Source organism: Panthera tigris, chromosome E1 (assembly GCF_018350195.1).
Source record: "Panthera tigris isolate Pti1 chromosome E1, P.tigris_Pti1_mat1.1, whole genome shotgun sequence".
Lineage (NCBI taxonomy): Eukaryota > Metazoa > Chordata > Mammalia > Carnivora > Felidae > Panthera > Panthera tigris.
This window is the reverse complement of record NC_056673.1, coordinates 36,683,054-36,703,798: the sequence shown is the minus strand read 5'-3', so window position 1 is coordinate 36,703,798 and position 20,745 is coordinate 36,683,054. Positions and strand designations below refer to the sequence as shown.

General features: G+C 37.7%; 1 protein-coding gene and 1 non-coding gene across 2 annotated transcripts in view; one reads left to right on the top strand and one right to left on the bottom strand.

Moving 5' to 3' along the window:
* Positions 1-20,745, bottom strand: part of SKAP1 (src kinase associated phosphoprotein 1) — a 276,418-nt gene that overhangs the window by 130,532 nt on the left and 125,141 nt on the right. The gene's annotated exons all lie outside the window — the stretch shown is intronic.
* TRNAE-CUC lies at positions 5,580-5,652 on the top strand. Its single transcript has one exon. It is a non-coding gene; the product is annotated as a tRNA-Glu (tRNA).

The following is a 20,745-nucleotide window of genomic DNA, read 5'->3' as shown; positions in this document are numbered from 1 at the left end:
GAGAATGCTTTTGATTATCTAAAAGTTTGGAAAATAAAATACAATCAAAAGACTGAATTTTATAGGGCACCTGGATGGCTCAGTCAGTTACACATCTGACTTTGGCTCAGGTCATGATCTCATGATTTGTGGGTTCGATGTGCATGATTTGTGCATGCATGCTCACACGTGCTTTCTCTCTCTCAAAAATAAACGTTAAGAAAAAGAAGACCAAATTTTAAAGGAAACAGTTATTTAAATTTATCAAGTGGACATTCAGTAGCAACTAAGTATTAAAGTTTCATTTCTAGGGGTACCTGGGTGGCTCAGTCGGTTAAACGGCTGACTTTGGCTCAGGTTATGATCTCACAGTTTGTGAGTTCGAGCCCCACATCGGGCTCTGTGCTGACAGCCTGGAACCTGCTTTGGATTCTGTGTGTGTCTCTCTCTCTGCCCTTCCCCCACTCTTGCTCTGTCTCTCTCTCTCTCTCTCAAAAATAAATAGACATTTAAAAAAAAGTTTCATTTCTAGAAAACTAGTATTTTATACCTAATCTGTGCTTTAGGCAGGCCACAAGACCTTAAAGTGACAGAACTTCTGTCATTTGTAGATAGTCTAATTCCTCTGTTCTAAAATTAATTTACTAAAGAAGGTTGGATTTACATGATGAGTATATGCAGATTCCTGTTAAGAAGCTGTTTAAAAAAGGGGCACCTGGGTAGCTCAGTTGGTTAAAGTGTCTGACTCTTGGTTTCTGCCCAAGTCATGATCTCATGGTTTGTGAGTTTGCACCCCACATCGGACTCCGTGATGTCAGTATGGAGGCTGCTTGGGATTAAATCTCTCTCTCCCTTTTTCTCTGCCCCTAACCCACTTGTGCTCACTCTCTCTCTCTCTCTTTCTCTCTCTCTCTAAACAAAAAAGAAGAAGCAGCTGTTTAAAAAGATTCAAAATCTGAAGATGTTGAATTAATTTCTTTTTTGGTTGATTTGACCATATTCTACAATCAATGGCTTTTCCAATTTCTAAATCCTGATATATGTTTCAAGAAAATGGAAATTTGGGGATATTGGATTGGCCACTTAAACAAGTGGAAAGATTTTAAAAAAAGTTGATAGAAAAGTACTCAATGAATAAAGAAGGGGATGTTTCCTTAGCTGTATTTGTTCTAAGAGAAATTAGTAGCTAGTGGTAATTAGATATGTAACCTCAGTGATGTGGGAAACTACCCAGCATATCTACATACTCTAAATTTTTTTTTAAATTTTTTTTAACGTTTATTTATTTTTGAGACAGAGAGAGACAGAGCATGAGTGGGGGAGGGGCAGAGAGAGAGGGAGACACAGAATTGGAAGCAGGCTCCAGGCTCTGAGCCGTCAGCCCAGAGCCCGACGCGGGGCTCGAACTCACGGACCGTGAGATCATGACCTGAGCTGAAGTCAGACACTTAACCGACCAAGCCACCCAGGCGCCCCTACATACTCTAAATTTTTAAAAAATATTTATTTATCTTCGAGAGATAGAGGGAGAGACAGAGCATGAGTGGGGGAGGGGCAGAGAGAGAGAGGGAGACATAGCATCTGAAGCAGGCTCCAGGCTCCGAGCTGTCAGTGCAGAGCCTGACGTGGGGCCTGAACTCACAAATCGCTAGATCATGACCTGAGCTGAAGTCAGATGCTTAACCAAGTGAGGCACCCAGGCACCCAGGCACCCCAGGTCTACAGACTCTAAAGAAGAATTATGCTTTGGGTTTGTATTATATTCCTAAAATATTTTCTGGCATGAAGAATCTGACTTAAAATTACATACATGCACATGATATTCTTAATTATCCTTCCAGATGTGATACAGTCACTGTCACTGCAAAGCTTCCTCTGACATGCCAACAGAAAGCTAATCACTCTCTCTTCTCACTTCTCATGTTACATTTACCACTTTTAATCACTTTTTTGTATCTCTTTTCCTCATTAGGTATTGAGCTTATCTTGGGCAGTGAGCAGACTATATTCATTTTGTATTCTCACCACTTGTACTGTGCCTGACTCATAACAGATGATCAGTAAATGTTAATAATGAGTGAATAAATAAAAAAAATTAATTACATGTATAAATACCGGTACAACAATAGCCAAGAAGAGTGACATGAGGGTGGAGAAAAGAATGAAATCATGCAAAGTCTTGGATGTGTTAATGACAGTGAGTCCAATTCTAAGGATAACAAGAACCTTTGAATGATGGCAGCATGGTGTCTCTATTAAAAGAAGCCAAGGGGCACCTGGGTGGCTCAGTCAGTTGTGTATCTGACTCTTGATTTCAGCTCAGGTCATGATCTCACAGTTCGTGGGTTCGAGCCCCATGTTGGGCTCTGCGCTGACAGTGCAGAGCCTGCTTGGGATTCTCTTTCTCCCCCTCTGTCTCTGTCCCTCCCCCACTCTCTCTCTCTCTCTCTCTCTCTCTCTCTCTCTCTCTCAAAATAAATAAATTAGTTAAAAAAAACAAGTGAAAGAAGGCAAGAGTGAATTTGGGGAGTCGAGTTGGACAATTAGTAATCCAGATGAGAAGTGGTAAAGGTTTGGGCTAGGGCCGAGATGGTGGATGGAGAATGATGGATGCATCAGAGAGACATTTAGGAGGCAGAAATGCTGGATATGGTGGAAAGCTGGATGTTGGGGTGGGGTGAATGAAAGAGTGAGTCAAAGATGATTGCACCATTTACCAAAAGAAAGTAGCAGAGCTACAGGTTTTAGGGGGAACACAATTTGAGGCATGTTGAGCCTGGGGTGCTGGTGAGACATCCATGCATCACGATGAGGAAGGGACTATTCCTATCCCCTCCCCTAACACACAAGGCAACCAAGACAGAGGAGTTGACATAACTTGCTAGCTTGTAGAGCCAGGAGGCAGCCCCAGGCCTGCCTCCAAAGCCCATGCTGTTAACTTCCATGCCATATAGCATAGTGATCCTTGGTTTCGAGAAAGCACCAATACCTATAGCAAGCAGAGGTGCACTGTCGACTTTCTTCCTCAGGAGGCCTAAATGTGTCTCAACTGAAGCAACCGTGCTGGAGGGCAAGGCCATTGAACAGCCTCCAAAGCTAGGTGGTGGCATTCTTTCCCACACATGTCTGCCTAAACAGATGGCAGTGAAGCCATAGGCCACTGGAGAAAGACAGGGAACAGAAAAAAAATGGTGGATCCTCAGGGCACCGGTAGAAGTGCAAAGGTCTCGTTCAGGTGAAAGAAAATGTGTAATAAAATTCACCGGTTCAGCTGAACAGGTAATTACAGAGTTAATAAAACAAGAATTCCTGACACAATAGATTCTAACACGGCCATGGGTGTCATAGTCACTAAGTGACTTTTTAGTTTGCTGATCATTGATCCACTAGACACTAACAGCTCCAATCGGATCAATACGGGATAACGTATGAGGAAGACTTTTGCATGTTAAAAATCTACTGGAAATTTTACATGAAAGAGTTCATTATCTGGGTAATGTGACCTGTGTCCAAATGATACATGTGGATCATTTGTTACATTTTTTTAATGGCAAAAAAATGAATTTTTTTCTAAAAGCTTAATTATGTGAGAAATTCCACTGCCGAGAAACTGAAGCCACGTGGGTGTCATGAATGTGTAAACATGTTAATTTGAGAGCCGTGATACCTAGAGAGGTACACTTCATCTTGCTCTCTCAGCTTGCCTTTCCCCAGCAGGGTCACCTCACCCCCTTCTCCCTTCCGAGGGCCAGCCAACGCTCTGTTCTGGAGTCTTCCTCTCTCTGTAGCTTGGGCAGCTCCACTTTTCCTGAATCCCTTCTAGGAGTTTGTCATCCAAGGCCAGTATTTACCTCAGGATGTCTTTTGCTATCTTTATCCCCCTGGAGCCTTGTTGTTATATACAGTCTTAGTAGAAGAAGGTAGATATGAGAATATACATGTGGCAAAGAACTCACATATCTCTTAGTTCTAGAAAGCCATGCCTTAAAGCTGAAGCAATAACAATAGGCTTGTTCACGGAAGCCAGACAAATCAAAAAGGGTTCTGGTAAATGAACGTATTTTATATATTTGGTTCTGAATATTTTATCGAGACATAATTTACATAAAATGCAATTCTAAGTGTACAGTTGGATGACTTTGACAACATATATATAGTTGTACAAGCATTTTAGTAAATCAAAATATCGAATATTTCCATCACTCCAAAAAGTTGCTTTATGCCTTTTTGCAGTCAATATACTCCCTCCATCCCTGGCCCTGGCAACCACTGATCTATTTTTCTATCTATAGATCTGACTTTTTAGCGGTGTTCTATAAGTGAAATCGTATGATATTTAATCTTTTATGTCTGGCTTCCTTCGATTAGCATAAAACTCTTGAGATTCATCCATGTTATATGTATCAGCAGTTAATTACTTTTTATTGCCAGACAGTCCCTCAGTATATGGATATACCACACGTTATGTGTTTATCAGTTGATGGATGCTTGAGTTGTTCTAGGTTTAGGACTATTGTGAATAAAGCTGCTACAAACACTCAAGGCAGAATCCGTGTTCAGACCTAGGCAGTCTGGATTCACAACCCACGTTTGTAAGTACTCCACTCCACTGTTGCCCAATCAGGAGCCACAAAGCTATTTGCCATCACCACAGCACCCCTTTTCTCCTGTTCTCCTGACTACTCCTGGTTCCTGTAATGCTTTCCAAATAGCAATTGCCTGGCCCCAAATCAAGCACCACAGAGTTAGGCAAGTGGTCAAAAGCAACATGTCTTCAAATTGTATTTTAAAGAAAGCCTTTGTATTCCCAAACTAATTGAGGAAATTTATTTGTAAGGAAACCCTCTAATTTAGATTTTTTAAAAAATGTTTATTTATTTTTGAGAGAGAGAGAGAGAGAGAGAGAGAGGGAGAGAGAGAGAGAAAGAGACAGAGCTCAAGCAGGGGAGGGCAGAGAGAGACAGAGACAAAGAATCCAAAGCAGGCTCCAGGCTCTGAGCTGTTAGCACAAAGCCGGACACAAGGCTCAAACTCATGAGCCGTGAGATCATGACCTGAGCCAAAGCCAGACGCTTAACTGACTGCAACCCAGCACCCCCTGACTTAGATATCTTTAAAGGGAGGGTTTAGAAAATAAATTAACATTGTGGCCACCATCTGGTGGTCCATGGCTTAAGTTCTAACATGGCACTTAAAACTTCTCTTACCTAGAAGGGTTGATCTAGCATAACTTATTATCTTTGGAACAACATAAATTCATTATATAAACAGTGGAAAAATATCTGCCAATGGTGTGACCTTACACCCATATTGTTTAGAAAAACAAAAACCAAAAATAGACTTATAAGAGAAATATTAGTATCGAAAAGTCCATGGACAAGAAAGACAACTTTAACATTTTTTCTAGTTTACTATTGTAGGCATGTATTTTTAGTACTATAACAATAAAGAAAACCTGAATAATAACAGCTAAAAGTAATTAAGAATATAGATTGTAGAATTAAAAAAATTACAATCAAGCATATACTTGATTCTTGGTGCACCGAAGGATAAGAATGACAAAGAAAACTGAAATCAAAAGATAATACAAGTTTAGGGGTACCTGGCTGGCTCAGTTGGAAGAGCATGCGACTCTCGATCTCAGGGTCATGAGTTCAAGCCCCATGTTGGGTGTAGAGATTACATACATACATACATACATACATACGTAAGTAAATAAATAAGATACAAGTTTGTCTCCGCTAACAATGTCACTTAGAAAATTCTTCTGTTTGCCCAAAGTTGAACTGTGCATAATTGTTCTTACGTCTTTCTTTTTTATTTTATTAGATTAAAAAATTATTATAAAAATTTCAAACATGTACTAACATATGGACTATAATAAACTTCCTTGACTTATCACCCCACTTCAACAATTATCAACTCTTGGTCAATCTTATGTCTTCTATCTCCCATTCACTCCTCACCTCCACCCAAATTAATGCCTTTTTTTTTTTTAACTTTTTAACTTTGAAATAATTTTATATTTTCAGAAAAGTTGCTAAAATAGTACAGTTCCCATATATCCTTCATCAGCAACCTCTGATGCTAACATATTACAAAACCACAGTATGACAGCTTAGCTGCCCAAACCAAGAAACTATTCTTATTTTTCTGCAAGAAAAACTGCACAGTTTTTGTACTCCTCTGCTGAGTGCAAATTCATCAATTTGAGGGAACATTAACCATAAAACACCATCCATCCATCATTAGCAGTTTTGTAATTCCTTAAAATTATTTTCTTAATTTAGATTAAAAAAAGCAAGTATTTTAAGATCTCTGAAATAGCCATATACTAATGACATTTTTACTTAACAAGATGTTTGGTAAAGTCAAGCTCCTATTTTAGGGACAGAATATGATCCAAACACAGAAGTACCATAGAGTTTTGGCTCAGACACATTGGCTGTTTCTAAAATATAGATAATTAATGTCAAGAGATTCCTGCTCTGATTCCACCATTAGTATGTTCAAGAGTAGGGGTGCCTACATGGTTCAGTTAGTTAAGCATCCAGCTCTTGATTTTGGCTCAGGTCATAATCTCTAGCTTCGTGAGATCAAGCCCCACATTGGGCTCTGCAGTGACAGTGTGGAGCCTGCTTGGGGTTCTCGCTCTCTCCCTCTGTCTCTCTCTGCTCCTCTCCCACTCATGCTCTCTCACTCTCTCTCTCTCAAAAAAAAAAAAAAAAAAAAGAGGGGCGCCTGGGTGGCTCAGTCGGTTAAGCATCCGACTTCAGCTCAGGTCACGATCTCGCGGTCCGTGAGTTCGAGCCCCACGTCAGGCTCTGGGCTGATGGCTCAGAGCCTGGAGCCTGTTTCCGATTCTGTGTCTCCCTCTCTCTCTGCCCCTCCCCCGTTCATGCTCTGTCTCTCTCTGTCTCAAAAATAAATAAACGTTAAAGAAAAAAATTAAAAAAAAAAAAAAAGATGTTCAAGGGTAAATGAAGTTCTCCCTGCCTCTCAGAATTCCATATTACTAATTATGAAATATAATAAGTTATCTAAGCCATCAAATATTTGGGATCCTAGGACCGAGGACTTTGCAGGGAGAAAGCTTTTCTTAACTCCCCTAGGCAGAGTGAGTGAGACCGCACTTAACTCCTTAAGAGCAAGCAGGGTTGTGATTCTGTTCCTATTTGTATCCCCAGTAAGTAAGCGAACTACAGCAAGTAACATGGCCTAGGCCATTTTGGCGCTTACAGTTTTGTCAAGGTCATCAGAATAGTCACATATCTTTAACAACTTGAGGAGAACCCCAAAGCAGCTTTAAAACAGTGAAAAAGAGTTTAGAGTTTTTAGACAAAATATGTAACTGATGATGGAATACAGAGGTGAGCTGTGATGAGGGTGAACTATAAGAGAAGAACTGGAGAAAGTATTCCAAGAGAAAAATCTGCTTAAAATTGTTATCTAACATTTAAGTGCACATGATTGAGGCAGTGTAACCTAGGGGTTAAAGCCAGATTCGCTCTAGAGTCAAACTGCTTGGATCAAATAACAGTTCAACTCCCTCTTGCTCCGTGGCCTCAGACAAGTTATTTAAACCAACCTTCCTTCCTCCCTTCCTTCCTTCCTTCCTTCCTTCCGAGAGGGAGAGAGCATGAGTGGGGGAGGAGCAGAGAATGAGGAAGAGAGAAGATTCCAAGCAGGCTCAGTGTCAGCATGGAGCCTGATGTGGGGCTCAAACTCATGAACCCCACAAGATCATGACCTGAAGCGAAATCAAGAGTCGGAACCTAACCCATTGAGCCACGCGGGTGCCCCTATTTAACTCTTTCAAACCCAGCTTGACTCCAGGTGCTTGTAATGACCTCTCCTGTTTTCAGGTGCAGCAGGCTTGGGACAAGGAGAACTACACAAATGTTTGTTGATTTGGCTGACTAGTGAGAACAAATGTTTGTTGATTTGGCCGACTAGTGATACTTCACTCTCACTGAAATCTGCAGACAGGCAGGGGGTGGGGTGTCATTGGTTCCTGAACACTCGTCTACAGTTGTAGGTGAGGGCTGGTTACGAGCTGCTGCTCCCTTCTGTGTCCCTCAGGGTAGGTAAGTAAGGTATCAAGGACAATGTGCTCTCAGTCTGCCTAATTGGGCCTTCTGTCTGGGCTTCTTGTACCTAGCTGGTCGCCCATGGGCTTGAACTCCAGCCAAGGCAGAAGCTAGTATTCTAGCCATCCTCCTTCCCTGAGACCAGACTCTACTTCCTTCCTTCCCACGTGGAACTCCCTGGTGAATGCCCCAGGCTCTCATCTGTCATTTTTTAAACAACTCAGTCTGTTTTGATGCCATTCTGTCTGGCCCTTTTACATTGAATACCTTGGAAGTCACTTTGCAATTGTTAGCCCTGCTTAAACTCAGTTCAAGGTAAAACCCAGCTGCTCCCTCTCTTTCCACATCCCTAAATCTCCCTCTACCTCTCCCCCTGCTTCCTCTTTCTCCTTAGCTAAATCCCACACAGCCCCTTCTCCTAGCGGGAACTACCAACCCGTTGACTGATTAACCCAACACTGCTTATGGCAAACATTTGCAGTTGTTCTGATTTTAATTAGGTGGTCCTTCATGATAATGTTTTTGAAAGTAGGTCATCAACATAACTGCTAACAAAGGTAAGGAATAATTTGTGGAGGTCAGTGTCCTTTAAGACATTCTATATCAAATAGGAACTTTCTGGCGAACTTGAAACATTGAAAGAGACCACTCATGGGTCATTGTCAGAACATGTAGGAAACATTGTCTGCCGTCTTAGCACAGGTGATTTATGAAATGGCGTTCCTTTCCTTGTACTCAGAGACACGTGGGCCAATGGCAGCTCGGTCCATTCTTCAGGTGGTCATCTGTGATGGGGGCTTGGGTATGAGTACATGGGTGATGTTTACGTTCAGTTATTCTCTATCGCCGTGTTCAGAAATAGCTTCTGAAAAGCACAATTGGCACGTTGTGGGGAAAAAAAGATACCTGCTTTTGACAGGTCCCTTTCCTATAAGTAACTCAGGGATGCAGATATTCTGTGACAATTTCATTCTCACCTTATACTAGAGTCAACCAGTATATATTTTAGGAGTTCTATAAACTTGGAAATCTTAAAGAAAATTGGACATTAGTCAAGTCTCTTGGAGGACCCGGCTTTCATGGGCTGCCAAAGAATCTGGCACAGATCTACATGATAAGACTGAAAGCATTTAGGTTTTATTCACAATTCAACAAAATTCTCCCACAGTAGTCATTAAACCCCGCTCAGGTTACCCGATCAGTAGTTTTCAGCATCAGATGCCAGACAGTGCACACTGAAATTCTTAGTCGCTTGAGATTTATGGAAGTCATATTGAAAGACATGGAGGTATGGATTAGCCTACAAAGCAATTAAATGCAGAGTTCTCTCACGGTAAGCCTGAGGCCTCTTGTGACACAGAGAGAGGACCATTTTTTATGCTTTTGGTATATTCACTCACTAAGCTCTCCAAATCTTCACAGCCATCTTTAAATATTCTTCTGGCTTTTTGCTCGATGGTCAGGGATGGGGAAAGGAACAGCTAGCAAAATATTTGAGCCATTTCTGAATGAGCAGTAAGATGGGAAGGGTGAGTCTAAGAGAGGAACAGAAAGCTTATTTTCACCTATAGTCCTTTCTTTTTTCTTCCAAACTTACAGAGATATAATTGACATTTAACATTACATATGTTTAAGGTATACATGTTGATTTGACACACTTATATATGACAAAATGATTACCACCATAGCTTTCACTAACACCTCCATCGGGTTACATAATTACCATTTCTTTCATGTTGTTATTGTGGGAATATTTGCAATCTACTTTCTTAGCAACTTTCAAGTATATAATACAGTTTCATTGACTATAATCACAATACTGTGCATTAGAACCCCAGACTTTACTCATCTTCTAGCTGGAACTTTGAACCCTTTGAATCAACATCTCTCCATTTCTCCCGCACCCCACCCCACCCCCCCCCAACTCCTGGTAATCATCGTTCTACTCTCTGTTTCTACAAGTTCAATGTTTTTAGATTCCACATATGTTATTATATATAAGTATTTGTCTTTCTCTGTATGTCTTATATCAGCATAATGCCCTCAAGTTTCATCCATGCTATTACAAATGGGAGGATTTTCTTCTTTCTCATGGCTGAATAATATTCCATTGTGTGTATGTATGTATGTATATAGATACATTCATCCGCTGACAAACACTTAGGTTCATATCTTGGCTATTGTTAATAATGCTGTAATAAATATGGGAGGGCAGATAGCTCTTCAAGATACTGTTTTCATTTCCTTTGGATATATACCTAGAAGTGGGCTTGCTGGGTAATATCACAGTTCTATTTTTAATTTTGCAGGGAACCTCTATACTGCTTTCCATAGAGCCTGTACCAATTTACATTTCCACCAACAGTGCACCTGGGTTCCCTTTTTTCAACATCCTCATTAACACTGGTTATCGCTGGCCTTTTTGATGGTAGCCATTTGCACAGGTGTGAGGTGATATCTCGTTTTGATTTGCATTTCCCTGATGGTTAGTGATGTTGAGTACCTGTTTGTGTACCTCTTGGCCATTTGTATATATTCTTTGCAAAAATATCTATTCGGTTCCTCTGCCCATTTTCAAATTGGATTTTTGTTGTTGTAATGATTTGTATGAGTTCTTTATATATTTTGGATATTACCGTATCAGATATATGGTTTGCATGTTAACTCTGAATAGATTAAACACTTAAATATAAGAACTGAATCCATAAAACTCCTAGAAGAAAATGTAGGGTAAAACTCCTTGACGTTGGTCCTGGCAGTGACTTATTTGGGTATGACACCAAAAGCACAAGATAAAAGGGCAAAAATCATTAAGTAGGACTACATGAAACACCCACTCTCCTTCACAAAATACCAACTCCTTTTGCTGGTCATGCTGGGTCTAGAGAGACAGACAGAGCCCATATGTCAGTATTTCCCATGAACCCTTTTTGATCCTTTGGCCCTAAAGAAATGCTACATTTTTATTATTAATTTTGTTCTCCATCATAAATCATAATAGCCACCAAGTGTAATCTTATGGCGAAAACAGGAGTCAGGAATTCTGGGTATTGTTGCTTACTCTGTTCTTCATTTTCTCAGGCATCTATTTTTGGAGTTGGACATAAGTTAATATTCCTGTTTTGCCACAGCTGAGTAGTACGGTCTTGGGAAAGTTACTTAACCTCTCTGAGTATTAGTTTTCTTATCTGTGAAATGGGGGTGGTAATATCTAGTTTACAGAACTCCTGTGAGAGTGAAAATGAGATATTATATGGAAAGCAGCCAGGACTATGCTTAGTACATACAGGGCTCTCACTAAATGATTGCAATTTTAATTTTTGACGGTAGTTATTTAGTTTGGGTAAAATCTTTTAAAAGGTAGGGGAAGCTACTTCAAATGCTTGGTGGAAGGAGGAACTATATAAGCAAACAACTGAGAAGAACGACAACCGAGGTATTGGTCACATTACCATATGGAGATAATTTGCTGAATGATGCTGAATTTTAGGTATTTTTGCGTGTGGGGGAATTGCTAGGCCATAGTAGGGAAGTTGTTTCAATTAAATAGGGAGGCATATAAGAGATGTGAAGCCTGGAGTACGTAAGACTTATTTTCACAACCTTCAATGAAGGGCATTACGCAAACATAAATTATACATTTTTACTTTTGTAATTATACCTAAACCACATACTCCCAGATTTCATTATGTAATTCTCCAGACTTAACTTCGTTTCCTTTATAAAGCAATGTGCCATAATAAAACCTTCTGTAATAGAAATCATTACTAATCATGCATTTCCTATATAAAGGAAAAATGCCCCCCTAAATATTCATATTTATATTGCCACATTAGCTACTCTGAAATTGTTATTGGACAAAACTAATCATCTATTCAAGGCAGGTAAAATATTTATAAACATGATTCAAATTACCTACATAAAATCTTTTTCAAATAAATTTTCCTCTAAAAACTTAGAAATATATTAATAGCCATTAAATTGTCGTACACATTGTGGGTCATTTGCCTTCAATTCCGGCTCAGAATGGAGTTTATGCAAACTATTTTTATCCCCCAATTCTCTCCATGTCCTGCTAAATTTTTACAAGAAAGTTCTCTGCAATATTGCCATTGCAGTGGTATAAGTAGGACTTTTCAAATGGCACATGTAGAATCTCTAAATATTTGAACTAGAAGAGCAAAGATAAAGTCTATGAATTCAGCCCAGAGGCAAACAGCCAACTAGGAATTACTGAGTGGATCTAAGCCACATAAAGACTCAACAGGCACACAACATTTACAACCAATACCTGTAACACCCATATAACAAACACACATATTTGACTTCTTCTTCAAGAGCAAGAGTTCTTTTTGGCTTTCAATCAGCTTAATAAGTACTGCCCCCCCCCCTTTTTTAATGATCCCTCTTCATATTGTTCATCTTAACTAGCCAGATGATTTTAATTACCTCATCACGTGGCAGACTGTGCCAGCCATAACTAGGACATAGGCGTGGCTCTTACCACCTGGTTCCACGTTTCACTACCTGTAGTCAGCAACCTCCCCCAAAACTACAAATTTCACAATAATAACAGAAAATGAAAAATATATCCAATAAGCAGCTTACACTTTAGGAGAATGGCAGGGTAATTACATTTATTGAGTAGAAATAAAGGCGAGACTATTATATAATATTTCGTTCCAAGATTCTAACTAAAAGAGTGTATACAAAATATTAAGCTTGAAGGTGTGAAAGGAAGTGATATATGATTGTTAATAACGTGGAATAGTGGTATAATTCAAAGCAGAGACACAGTTCCTATTAGCCACAGACATTTTGGTGAAAGAAAAAAGGGAGAAATTTCTGAAAAACAAAAATACCAATACACAGCATACGAAAAAAGAAACTTCTCAGTACTCATTTTTATGTAGTTTCTGACTATGTGCTATTAAAACAGGGCTAAATTGGTTAGTCTATTTATCAGTTATCAGTTAGTTATATGATCCTCAGATTATAGGGATCATTAGTTTATCAACCAAATACCAGCCATCTGCACATAAAGTCTCAGACAAGAGACCAGCTTGCTTATCAACATATATACACAAACTCAAGTGGAAAAGAAAAGTCTATTTTAAAATACATATTTTAAATTGTCCTTAATAAATAGTTGACACAGCTAATCAAAATGTTTTAGCGCACTCTTAACACCTTAAATAGCAGCATGATAAAGCATGTAAATAGACTTTAAAGCAGACAACTCAAATTTAGAGCTAAGCCATAAATGTACATTTTTAAAAAAGTAAAAAGTAAAGAAGATGGACTGATTCAAGACTAACCTGGTATGTCTTTAATTTAACTACTGTATATTTGTTAACAGTGGTACTTAATTTGACAAGTATTCAATTCGCTTACAGATTATTTGCTAGTCTGTCTGATTTCTGTTAATTCCTGGGAGACTCTAAGCCAAGTTGGTAACATTTAATGGAGACATGTTCTGATTAATTATCTCTGAGTGATCTGTCCAACATACAGTGAGTTATGGAAGTTGTCAACAATTTCCCCTTATTTTAAAATAGCAGTAATTCCCTCTGTGTAAAAAGTTATATTTTAATGGATTTATAAGTTTTCACTCTTATCAAAAACAATGAAGCACTTGCTTAGATTGTATCAAAAGTGTGGTTGACTATCAGATTGAAAATAAATTTAAACATGTTAGTACTTGAGGCAGATTGCTAAGGTGTCTTAGTCAACTTGTTATCATAACTGTGTCTACCTAAAGGCAAGCAACAGGAATGCTGGGAAATAGCACAAAACAATGATTTTAAGAAAATACAAAAATGATATATACATATAAAATAAAAGTATATAAACTTGTGCAGTGTATAGCAATATAGCTACTTGTAATATAACTTGAAGAGTGTGGCTTCAGGCAATTGAAGGGAGAAGCGAAGCTGAACGCTGCTGTACCAACCAAATGGCAAATGTGACACCTGATAATGTAAAACAAAGGCATCCCCAGGGCGCCATGTAAAATTATTATAAAGCGGTGAAATAACAATATAAAGTTAATTTTATTAAAATTAACAATACTTCCCATCAGCACGAGACAATCTATATTCAAAATTAAAACAGTAGGAATGTTTATCCATTCAAGCATTCTGATAGGCTAAATATTATTGACTGTTAAAAGAAATAAACTTTTCAAGCCCCTTTTTTTCTTATACCTTCATAAATACTCATCCTTATGAGCAACACTACATTCAAAGGCCTGAAATTAAAAACATGTTTCCTTATGAAATTTGGTATATCTGGCATGTTGCTACAGTAATATCTCAGTCTACTTTTTTTTTTTTTTAAAGAAACTTGATGTCTTGGGAATTAAAAAAAAAAAGGACAAATTGGTCAGATTTTGCACAGTATGGCACTTTTCAAGTACAATGAATAGAAACAGATAAAAGAGATAACTTCATGGTATTATCTAAATCTTGATGCTTGTTGATTTCCACTATCTATTATTTGCAGAACTGATCTGCATATACTTGCCAGCTGTGAGGTTTTGTGTTAAGTAAAAATATCAACTTTTAGGCTCCTTTAGCTCTCAGATAATAATACGGAGAGTTTTTTTCTTGATTACAAACAGAATGTGAGTTCTTTGTAGAAAAAATAAAACTACAGAAAAGTGCAAAGCAAAAACTAAATGTTATGTTATAACCTTTGGCTATTTATTAACACTTTGGAACACATCTTTTCAGGTTTTTATCTATGCAGTAATAAGCATCTATATTTTTTATTCTTAATATTTAATAAAAAGCCTGAATGAAGACTATGCATATTACACAATGAGTTTTACTTTTTCACCTAAAGGAATACTTCACAGCAGGTACTATGTTTCATGTAAAGTGTAGCTGCAATTATATGATAAATGACTTTTGGTGAAGAACTGAACATTAGTTTAAAATCCAGGAGTTAATTAGTCAATAGCACCATGGAGTGAGATGGGGAATATATTCTCTGGATTAAGGTGAATTTTGTCATTAGGGGGCAGAAGGGTTAACTTGTGAGATCCCAAAATTTCGAGGGGCTTTCTATATTTTAGCACTTGGAAAATCTGTTTTATATGTTTGGAAATCTAAATCGACTAAATCTACTATGATAAAGATTCCTATATGAGGCTAGTTTTATGTCCTTGATATTTATTTAGAAACCAGAAAATATGGATTAAATAAAGTAGAGCAAGGGGCAATTTAAGAATTATTTAAAATTAAATAATATGCTTTTTAATATGCTATTTTAAAACAAGATGATACGCTTTTTAATGTCATTATCAAAGGAAAGAAGCCAAAGCATAAAATCTTATGTAACATTATGAAATTTAGGCCAAGAAAATCTAAACTTATACTGAACTCACTCCAATTATTTAAAACCCTGCCCACTGAGCCGAGGCTGTAACAGCGGTGTGTTTTCAGACAACCCACTAGAAATTTCACAAGATCAATCAAGTTGGAAGATAAACATGAACTTTTCTGGCCTCTTTTCTTATTCCTAGATGAAGATGAACTTTTCTGTTTTTAAGAGGGAAAAGGCAAATCTTATGCTTCTATGGTCCATCTTAGCACACTGTCTCCCTTCCCTATTTCATTTCTCCCATATCTCATCTCAGCTCAGCTCAGCTCATATCATTTACTGCCACCCTTGAGGAATGTAAACTCCATGGGGGCAGGGTTTTTACACTGATGTATCCCCAGTGCCTAGAACAGAACTTAGTACATAGTAGGTGCCCAATAAATATCTGTTGAAGCAACGAATGAGTTTTCTTCAATTGGATAATTAGAGTTAACAGAAGTCAATTTAAACCTTCAAAGCAAAGAAAGACATTTCACAAGAAACAAAAGGTACTTCCGCTCCGAACTTGGATTTCTCTTACTTTGGAAGAGATTTTTATAACTTTTGGTTTCCTTTATAAGGTTATTTTGATAACAGTAATTACTTGACACTACTCCACTGAGAATTTGCAAATTCTTTTTTTTTTTTTAATTTTGGAACCCCTCCCCCCTACTTTTTCTTTTTTTTTGTCACTGTGCTGGAAAAAAATTTGACTCCCTCTGTTCTGTTTCTTATAAAAAATACAATCCTAACCACACAAATCCAGGTAGCTGCCTCATCTATTGTCATCTATTCTGCATCATCCATTCTCCTGCTAAAGACATTCTATATTCTATACTCCTACTGAACAATAGGATCATTCTGAAAAAATTGCGTACTGGCAATCAAACCATTTTGCAAACAGTAACGCAGATTCCAGTGATAAGATATAAGATGAATGAGCAGGATGAAGAACACCTTAAAGATCACCTGCCACACTTGTGTTTGAGGTGCTCAATGGCTGTTTACACCAAGTGCCATCTGGCTCTATAGATATAATAACAATTATTCCATCGAGGTGTGTAGCTTCCTAAATCATATTAATATACAATGATTTCACTAGTCTTATAGGAGTTGATGTCTTTGTGTGCTCCCATTTAACCTGGGTAATGTGCTAAAACAAGTCTGCCTCATCATTAAGAATTGATTTTTTATTTATGTGAATGTCACTGGCAATCCCATGATATCCCTTTGTAATTCAGTTGAACAGGACTGCATACTAGCGTTAATCTATTTTTATGGCATATCTTTAAAAATTTGCAACATCTTGCTACATTTGGATATTTATATAGAGATTTGTGTTCCCACAGAAAGCTGTTGTTAGCTTTGGAGATCCATTTCATACAGCAATAGGGCAAGTATCTAATATACTTCATTAGCTATCTTACATCAGATAAGGGCTTATTTCCTTAAATTATTTAACCTTGGTAGAACCTACTAAGATCACATAAATTACAAATACACTAATGAAAATCATTAGTTAGCCTATTAAAAAAAAAAAAAACAAACCCAAACAACAACAACCGGAATAAAATTAAAACATTTTAAAATCAGTCCTTTGGAAACATGTTTTAAAAATAACTTGGTGAATTTACCATAATGGCCCATGTCTTAATGTTGTTTGTCACTTATTTGGATATTGACATAAACAAACTATTCTGATATGCTAATATTTGTATTAAAAAAAGTCACATTGCTTTTTTCTGCCTAATTCGAAATCTGGTTTTAAAAGTCATACTTACAGTTATTTTCAAATGCGCCTTAATGACTTTTGCTAATTTAAAAAATATTACAATAGAAACAATAAGTAGTAATAAAGAGAAAAAATTAGTATTTTAAAGTACTGGGAACAAACACTACACAGCAAAAATAACACTTTAAATCTAGTTTTCCAAGAGTACTTACAGGATCGTTAAATAATTACTGCATGAGGAAGTTTTGTCAGAACACCGTTCATATTTAGATGAGCATTATAGCTTAGAACCTGCTTAGGAAGCAATAGTGAACTTCTTCCCAAAAAATCACAGAATTTGGGGTGCGGGGAGACTATGGTAGGTTATATAGAAGGTTATTGCCCATTTTAGACTGCTGCTTTTTATACTGCTGCCCTTTTTATACTTTATAGTATTGCGTTTATACTATTGAGAGTTTATCATATACAATTAGTGATACAGCAACTCACAGGGAAATTGAACAAGTTCCAGGACACTTGAAGAAATGAGGCAATACTTCTTCAAATCTAAAGGATTTTGCAGAAACGTGTCACTGCAAGCTATAAACTACTTTAAGACTCTTGGCCTACAAAAGTTTCTTGTGCATTGCATGGATTATTTAGACAATTAAAAGAAAAAAAAAGAACACTGGGGGAAATTCATTTTTCTAATGTGACATGCCCTAAAACTTAATTAAGGGCTCAAACTTAAAGACGTGTTGATAAAAACCTACACGTGAGTTAGAAGGGTGAAATCAGTGTGGTTTTCAATGTAATCCACTAATAACCATACTCTTTAAACTGTAATTTCTACAAATATGTCCCCTAAGAGCTGTGTAAATTATCTCCTTTATGCCCTGCATATGTTATAAACAACTATGTGCTTTTGGATTCAATAAATAAATGCATTAAATGTTCAGATATTTTCACTAAAGATGGTTCCACAAAGAAGCTGGGGACATTTTTCTATACTCTTCAGAACTATGTGTGGTGAGCAATTATCAGGAATAATATACGTGTCGGTTTTTGAGTACAGTATTGCTTCTAAACATTATTAAAAAACCACTCCACAAAGGTGATAAAAGGTGGATTAATCACCTAAATGCCTATAAATTGAGATTTAAGGTCAGAGATATTCCCTTCGCTCACTCTGTTGTCTCACATGGGGTTAGCTGGTTACACATCATACCCTGGTTCGTAGAAGGTATGCACTGTGGTTCAGAGTTAATACTGGGGATTTGCTTCACAGGGCTCACAAGTCAGATTTTAAAACATAATAATGGTAGTATCTATGATACTATTCTAATGAATCTAATGCTTTATTTCCACTAAAATAATTCTTTATTTCAGGAATGAGCCAAGTAAAGAGGGAACATGGAGTCAGTTTGAAATCGACTTCAGGGCTCACCTCAATCGGGTGAACAGTGAATGCTCTGACAATGACATTCACAATAGCATCGCTGCTGGGTATTGCTATAATTTGCTCTCTATGATTGTCCCTTTAAACAAAAAGCTCTGCACTCAGCATGCAAAGAAGTTAGAAGTGGAGAAAGGAGGGGGAACCACACATATAAGAAGAGAGAGGGGGAAAAACTGCAGATCAATCATTTATAATTAACAAAAATCCGATTGGTGCTTTAAATAGAGATCAATGTGTTCCAGGCTGCCTGGATTGTGGGGATGTATTCACCTTCTCGTAACTCTCCAAGCAAGCTGTCACACCTACAGAATCACCATTTGTTTTCTTAACAAAGCTTCAGGGGGCGCCAGGCTCTCATTGAAATTTCATTAATCTAATGGAGTAAAGTCCTATAGAAAAAAATCAAATTCTCGTTGGACGAGATGCTACCTGGGAAAGATAACCTCTGTTTGAACTCTCAGACTCGGATCGCTCTGCTATTAGTCTGAGGAAACAGACAGCAACAACGCTGATTACAGCCACCGGCCTCAACAATTTTTTTTTCTAACTAGCAATTTCGAGTGCAAGTACCACAGTGTCAGCTAAAGAAACACAACTGTGGGTTTTCTGCAGAGCGAAATGGTTCTGAAATGTCACTGAATAGCTCACAAAGGACGCCAATCTACGACAACAGAGACATAAGCATATAGGAGAAAGGGCCCACACATCCTCTTTACAAAGGTATGTTGTTTACATGCATGTAATTTGTGAAACACACAGCTATTCGATTCAGGGGTTTCACAGAAGTCTAACCAAAATCTGTTTGGAAAGCAAGTGGCAAGATTCTTCCAGAAGTCACAGAATTTTGGGTGTGGGGAGATTCTGGTATGTTTTGCACATAAATAGATGTCCTACTATAGGGGATGATAGCCTTCAAGTTTCCAAGACATCAATTACAATTGTTACTTGGTGATCGTATTTCATTACCACCTCCACGGAAGTTGGTATACAAGTTTGCAAATGTGGCCCAAATGTGTACATGTCAATAATACAGTAGGAACAGGACCTCTGAGAGGGAAATATGAAATGTTGATTCCTCAAAACTCCTTCCAGTAACGTCCCCATGGCTCCACTGACACATGGCAAAAGTACGGGACGGTAGACATGTACGTGATAAAAGGGCTAACGTGAATAAGGCTGTGTCTATCATCAACTAAAACAGCTCCTCTGTGTTGTTTAGCTTTTCCCTACTTAAATGCCTATTTTAAAAAGCAAAAAATTTAAATGACTAATAGACCACTGGCTTTAGTTACCCTGTACAAGAGTCCAAAGAGAAAATGAAACAACCTGTACCAAGTCCTCCGTTAGGCTCTTATGGGGACATTATGCTCTGCAAGCCGCGACTGGGCAAAGGGCAGTAGGCTTGATCAGGCAACATCACGGTCAGGTTCGGCACCGCTTTCGGATTCCATACATACACTCCTAAATCTGCAAGTGGATGTATAAACCTTGTTTGTGTTAAAGGAGAACACTAATCCTACTTTAAAGTAAAAAAGAAAGAAGGAGTTTGGATGTAAACGACAACTTTGTATTTACTTTTAAAAAATATCTAAAAATTGTGGCATATAATAAGGAGAAAGCAGCAATACTCTGAAAAAAACAAAAGGAAGATCATGACATCCTCGGTAAGCAATGGAGATAATTGAAAAAATTTTGAGTCCGTCTCTTAGATAATATTTTTCTTTCACAATAAACTTGTTCTTTTTTTCACCTAGGTCACATAAAGCTTACTGCAGGTCAGGAAATGTCTTCTGTTTCCAGAGCAGCTCACAGGAGTGAGTCACTTCCTATGATTTATTTTTTCCATTTCTCTGTTTATAGGTAGATATTTTTCTACTTGGGATAGATTTAATATTTTTTCTTTTGGTCTAAAATTATTCATAAAGACTTATCTTATTTTCATACATAATTCCTTTAATTTCCTGTCTGAGATCCACCTGTAGAATTATACTTCCTGCTCTCTATCTACATCCTATTTAAAGATGCCACTGAAAGCATATCAATATTTTATTGTAAGCAATAGGAAAATGGGTAAATAGCACATTTATGTGTCTGTGTGTATGTCCTGCTTATGTAAACATATATAATGTATATAAATCCAT